Source organism: Squalius cephalus, assembly GCF_949319135.1.
Source record: "Squalius cephalus genome assembly, chromosome: 24".
Classification (NCBI taxonomy): Eukaryota; Metazoa; Chordata; class Actinopteri; order Cypriniformes; family Leuciscidae; genus Squalius; species Squalius cephalus.
The window spans coordinates 23,982,034-23,988,008 of record NC_137145.1 but is presented as its reverse complement, the minus strand read 5'-3'; positions in this window follow the sequence as shown (position 1 = coordinate 23,988,008).

The following is a 5,975-nucleotide window of genomic DNA, read 5'->3' as shown; positions in this document are numbered from 1 at the left end:
GTAAACTCTGAAATAGTATGCAACAGTTAAATCCCAGAAGTAAAAAGGCCATCCATTTTATACATACACTCTTAAAAATCAAGGTTCTATTTTTGGCATCGATGGCTCCATCAAGAACCTTTAACATAAAAGGAATCTTTACATTCTCCAAAAGTTTCTTAATAGTTCTTTAGATTACTGAAATGTTCTTCACACTAAGAAAACATGGTTCTTTTAAGAACAGTTCACTGAAAGGTTCTTTTGGAAACCAAAATGGTTCTTCTATGGCATCACTGTGAAAACCCCCTTTTGGAACCTTTATTTTTAAGAGTGTAGGACAATTGATTTTTAACAATAACTCATAAACCTTTAAGACAACCCTACTGTGAGCTATGAGGCTATTGATGGTTGTGTTGAAGTGTGCATTATTTCAACTTATTTTTTTTAATAAATGTGTTCAACTGGAGAATTTTTGGTGAAACACTACATTACTCATGAATCATGATTCTGCAAAGAAATCTCCACAATCCTAACAATCAAATGCTCAATGGGGTTGTAGTTCTTTCCCTCATTAAAACCAAAGTACACTTCAGTTTGGACAAGAATACTTAAACTATGCACACATATGTTGCGTTCGAGGCAATCACATCACGTTCACATGATGTTGCCACAATACAATGAACAAATATGGAGGTGATAAGGATAGAGGGAGGGAAGTATGAAACTTCATTGGGGTCGTCAGGTGGGCATCCTCTTACCTTGGTGTTTTGATTATATATATATATAATCCAGTTGATTGGACATGATTTGGAAAGGGACACACCTGTCTATATAAGGTCCCACAGATAACATTGCATGTCAGAGCACAAACTAAGCCATGAAGTCCAAGGAATCGTCTGCACCATCTCCCCACTGGCCTTCACCATGACAATGGAGTTAATAATTCGGGCATCTCGATTGGTGGTTGGAGGGGAACGTCTGAAGAGCGGGCTGCAAATCCCCAGTATCTCTATTGTCAAGGGCCAGATCGTAAATGAGATGTTCCACATAAATGACGAGCCGATACCAACTATCCTGGAGAAGCCCATCAAAAGCCTTGGTCGGTGGTACAACACAGATCTCAAAGATGCCGAACAGGTGGAACAACTCAAGCAGGATACCATTAGTGGCCTGAAGCAGATCAACATCAATGCTCTCCCAGGGAAGTTGAAGCTCTGGTGCCTTCAGTTCGGACTGCTGCCCCGCCTCATGTGGCCAATTTCCATCTATGAGGTCACCCTATCCCATGCCAATCGGTTGGAGCGATTGGTGAATGTGCAGGTGAGAAAGTGGCTTGGACTACCCAGATGCCTCAGCAGCATAGGACTGTATGGTAATGGAGCCCTCTCTCTGCCAATCTCAAGCCTGGTGGAGGAGTACAAATGCTCTAAAGCAAGGCTCGAAATGACCCTCACAGAATCTTGGGATCCCTTCGTCAGAGGGGCTGATCCTGCCCTAGCCACAGGGAGGAGGTGGAGGCCAGGTGTAGCAGTGGCACAGGCAAAGTCCGCTCTGAGACACTGGGGCATAGTGGGCCAAGTCCAACAAGGCAGAGCGGGCCTAGGGCTGGGAGCAACAACACCCACATGGTAGAAGGCTATTCCAGCTGAACACTGGCGCTTGGTGGTTGAGGAGGTGCGCCACCAGGAGGAAGCGGACAGGTGTCCCAAGCCAAGCAAGGCTGCTGGATGAGGTGGGAAGGTGTGGAGAGGAGGAAGATCACTTGGAGCGAGCTGTGGAACACAGAGTCCAGTATGCTGAGCTTTACAATCAGAGCCACATATGATGTCCTGCCCTCTCCAACCAACCTATATCTCTGGTTTGGAGAGGATCCAGCCTGCCTCCAGTGTCTTGCACCACCAACCCTGAAACACATCCTGGTAGGCTGCAAGACCAGCCTTACGCAAGATACACCTGGCGCCACAATCAAGTGCTGAAGTGCCTGGCTGTTACACTGGAGAGTAAGAGGGTAACCATCAATGCCATGCCCTTGGAAGCCTAGACTACCTTCCGCCAACCAACATCCTTCATCTGGGAAGGGGAGAAATGGTCGACCAATCGTTCGCCTCCAGACTCATGTCCACTGAACGCAGTCAGGGACTGGGATATGCGGGTAGACTTAAATCAGAGGCTCATGACTGTGAACCGATGCTCCCCATTCAACCTGATGGAGCTTGAGAGGTTCTGCGAAGAAGAATGTGAGAAAGTGCCCAAAAATAGGTGTGCCAAGCTTCTAGCATCATACTCAAAAAGGCTGTTATTGGTGCCAAAGGTGATCAACAAAGTATTGAGCAAAGGCTGTGAATACTTATGTACATGTGATTTTTTTTCCGTTTTTTATGTTTAATACATTTGCAAAGATTTCAAACAAACTTCTTTCACGTTGTCATTATGGGGTATTGTTTATAGAATTTTGAGGAAAATAATTAATTTAATCCATTTTGGAATAAGGCTGTAACATAACAAAATGTGGAAAAAGTAAAGAGCTGTGAATACTTTCCGGATGCACTGTATGCCCAGATGGCTCATTGGCGACATCTGGCGTCCACCACTCTGTGCCTCTCTTGTTGCTTGTTGCACTCTTGTTGCTGGGCCCAACCAAAGTTCCTCCTCTAAATCCAGAGCCATCGACTCGCTTATTCAGCAGTACTGGTGTTGGCCTTAACAGCTAGCTGATGGGCGTGGTCTCGAATTTGTAAATTTTTAAGAATTTTTATTACAGATGTACTGTTATCCAAAGCCTCAACAGCCAACTTCGACCAGGCAAACCTTTGCTTTCCAGCCACATTGTTCCACGTCAGCTGCTAACTCAGCATACTTAAGGCTCTTACGTTCGTAGGCCTCCTCTACAGCATCCTCTCAGGGCACAGTAAGCTCTTTGATGTACACAGTGCGAAGTGAGCAGGACCAAAGCTCAAGGTCTGGTCTGAGATTGGTAGCTGCAATTTCGGATGGGAAGCAAAGCCTCTGATTCAGGTCGGCTAAAAACTTCCAGTAGCAAGCTTCACCCAACTGGCCAGTATCTGGGGTCTTCACTTTGACCTCCCTTGCCTCTTCCCCCACAAACTCCTTTACTGGAGCACGAAGACATAACGGAAGAGTTAAGGTGTTGATGGAGGTCCGTCTGGAGTCCAATGACGCTGCAAGACACCTGGTTCCTCCACATATAGCGGCCATGTGTCAAGCTTACTTCAGGTTCGCTTGAGATAAGCAGAGGGGGCACATAGGATCCTCTCCCTACCATTGGCTGAGGTTCACTGGAGATGGCAGAACAATTTGAGATGCTTCCATGCCCCACAGCTCCTTCCAAAAGAACTTTCGCCTCTCGACTCCCTCCCATCTCATCCACTGCCCTTGCTTTGCTTGGGAAATAGCCTTTGCACGCATCTCGTTGCTTGCTCTTGCCGGCGCACATCCTCAACCAAAAGTTTTAGACACTGAGATTGAGTTGTTACTATCTCAAAGGCTAAGGCCTCCTCTCCCTTGCTGCACATGGCCAATGATGTCTCAGTGATTAAGGGCTGGCATAGCCTGTTGTAACAGAGGATGGAGTCCACTTCCTTCCAGTGTTGAGGCCAGGAACTATTTGGGCAATGCATAAATCACGGGATTCCATCAGTGTCACTTCCTGCCTCACTTTGGAGCATTTGTACTCTTCAGCAATAAAAAAGGTAACACTTTATTTTGATGGTCCCTTTTGAACATTCTGTTGACCTCTATGTAACTTTGCAACTACATGTTAACTAACTCTCATCAAAGTATAAGTAGACTGTCTGCTTAATATCTGATAACTATTTATTATGATGCTCCTCAACAGACATTCTTCTGAGTATAAGTAACTTTGCAACTACATGTCAACTTATTCTACTAACACCTAACCTTACCAGGCTACTAATAATCTACTAATACTCTACTAACACTCTAATGAGAGTTGGTCGACATGTAGGTGCAACTTTACTTATAGTCAACAGAATGTGTTAATTGGATTGAGTTGTGTTTAACTTTACAGCTCAAAATGCATAAAACATTTCCTGTAGACTTGTCTCTATTGTTATAAGTTTGTGTTTTTTGCAATCGAGCGAACAGGGGTGTGAATGGGCCCTGGATTTAAGGCTACAGCCCCAGATCTTATTTTTTGCTTTCTTTTAAAGCTCCAGAAAAAAATACTTTATTATGTTTATATGAACACTGCAGCAATTTAATTGAAGGAAACTAAATAAATGAAAAAGACAAAGCGAATAAAAACTAAACTAAACAATCCCCCTCCGCTTATGTGACTAGTCCAGATTTGAGGCGCCTCCACACATGGCTAAGCATCTATATGGGCCAGACATGTTTGCACCTTAACATTTGCCAAAAAAAAACAACTTTTTTTTAAATTAAAAAACAAACAAGCAAGCCCAGCCCAGATTAGAAAAAGTAACGTAACACATTACTTTATATTTTATACTTTATAAAATTAGTTACTTTTTTAGAGATGAACGCTATATTGTAAAGCATTACTTTTAAAAGAAACTTACCCCAACACTGTACACACACACAAGTGCAACAGTGCAATATTTTCACCTTTCATTTTTCCCAGAGGGATTTTTAAAAGTCATTGGTAAAGAGTTATAAGCCATGGACCAAGCCAGTTAGGTAGGAAGTGAATCACCACATTACAAACTTTGATTTGAAGCCAAAAAGTATTTGAAAATCATTAGGGTATGTACACATAAAAACCGAAGTATACTTTGAGCTTAGTACACAGTCTTGTGCGATTTTCAAATACTTTTTGGCTTCAAATCAAAGTTTGTAATGTGGTGATTCACTTCCTACCTAATTGGCTTGGTCCATGGCTTATAACTCTTTACCAATGACTTTTAAAAATCCCTCTGGGAAAAATGAAAGGTGAAAATATTGCACTGTTGAGCTCTATAGCAATTGCAGGTAAGCATAGTGAATCCTCAAACCATGTAATTCATCCACGAAAAACAAGAAGTGCCAAAATGAGCCACTTTGCAAGTAACATGCCAATTTATTGGCCAAAGTTCCATAATGCAGCTTTAAGTAGATGAATTCAACAGAAATAACACTATATTTATTTCTATTAATTAAATGCAAACAACCTCAGAATATTTTTTTACTAATGTCTGAACTTATATTTTTCAGTATTTATTATGCAATATTAAATATGGAAATGTTCAGTATGATCCATTCTGTAAACAACATGCAAAAGTACTGTATTTTACACTATCATTGCTAAGTCAGTCGTTTCTGTAATACTACTGCAATTTAAGAGCCACAACTCTTCAAAACCTAATCTTTTACAGTAAATCGTTGTGTTTTGGTCAGAAAGACGTGACATGGCACATGTCTTTCATGAAGTCTTTGTTTTTTCTCATCCCACACGTCTCTACCCAGGTTGTGTGTGCTCGGATGTTATACAGTCTACATGTATTTTGATTTCCACCCCCATTTTCCACCATGACTACAGAACCATACTTCCTGTTTCAATGAACTGTGCTGACTTCTTCAAAAGCGACTGAGGATCCACATGTCACTGCTTTGTTTGACTGCAACAAATCTAAACAATCACAAGTGCGGAGACAGAACACAGGAATTTTAGCAATAATACATGTAGACAATTTATTCACATTTAGAAACTGCGAGAATGCAGAGCACCGTTGAACTTATTAAGTTTCTGGCAGTTAGTAATAGTGTATCGCCTACGCAGTCTGTAGCGTTTCATACCCAGGATGGAAATAGTCTATAATTGAAGGTACATTTCCTGTCTGGCATGATGGTTTTCAATGGTGTCTCAAAAAGCTCAAGTGCTTAGTTCATAATTAGACTCCATGAGTAACCATGAATAAGATGTTATAAGAGAGGCATTTTTGGCAGCCCAAAACACCTCTTTTGTAAAGGCAATTCATGCATCATTCTTAAAAAGTACCTAAATTGTCCAATTGTCTTCT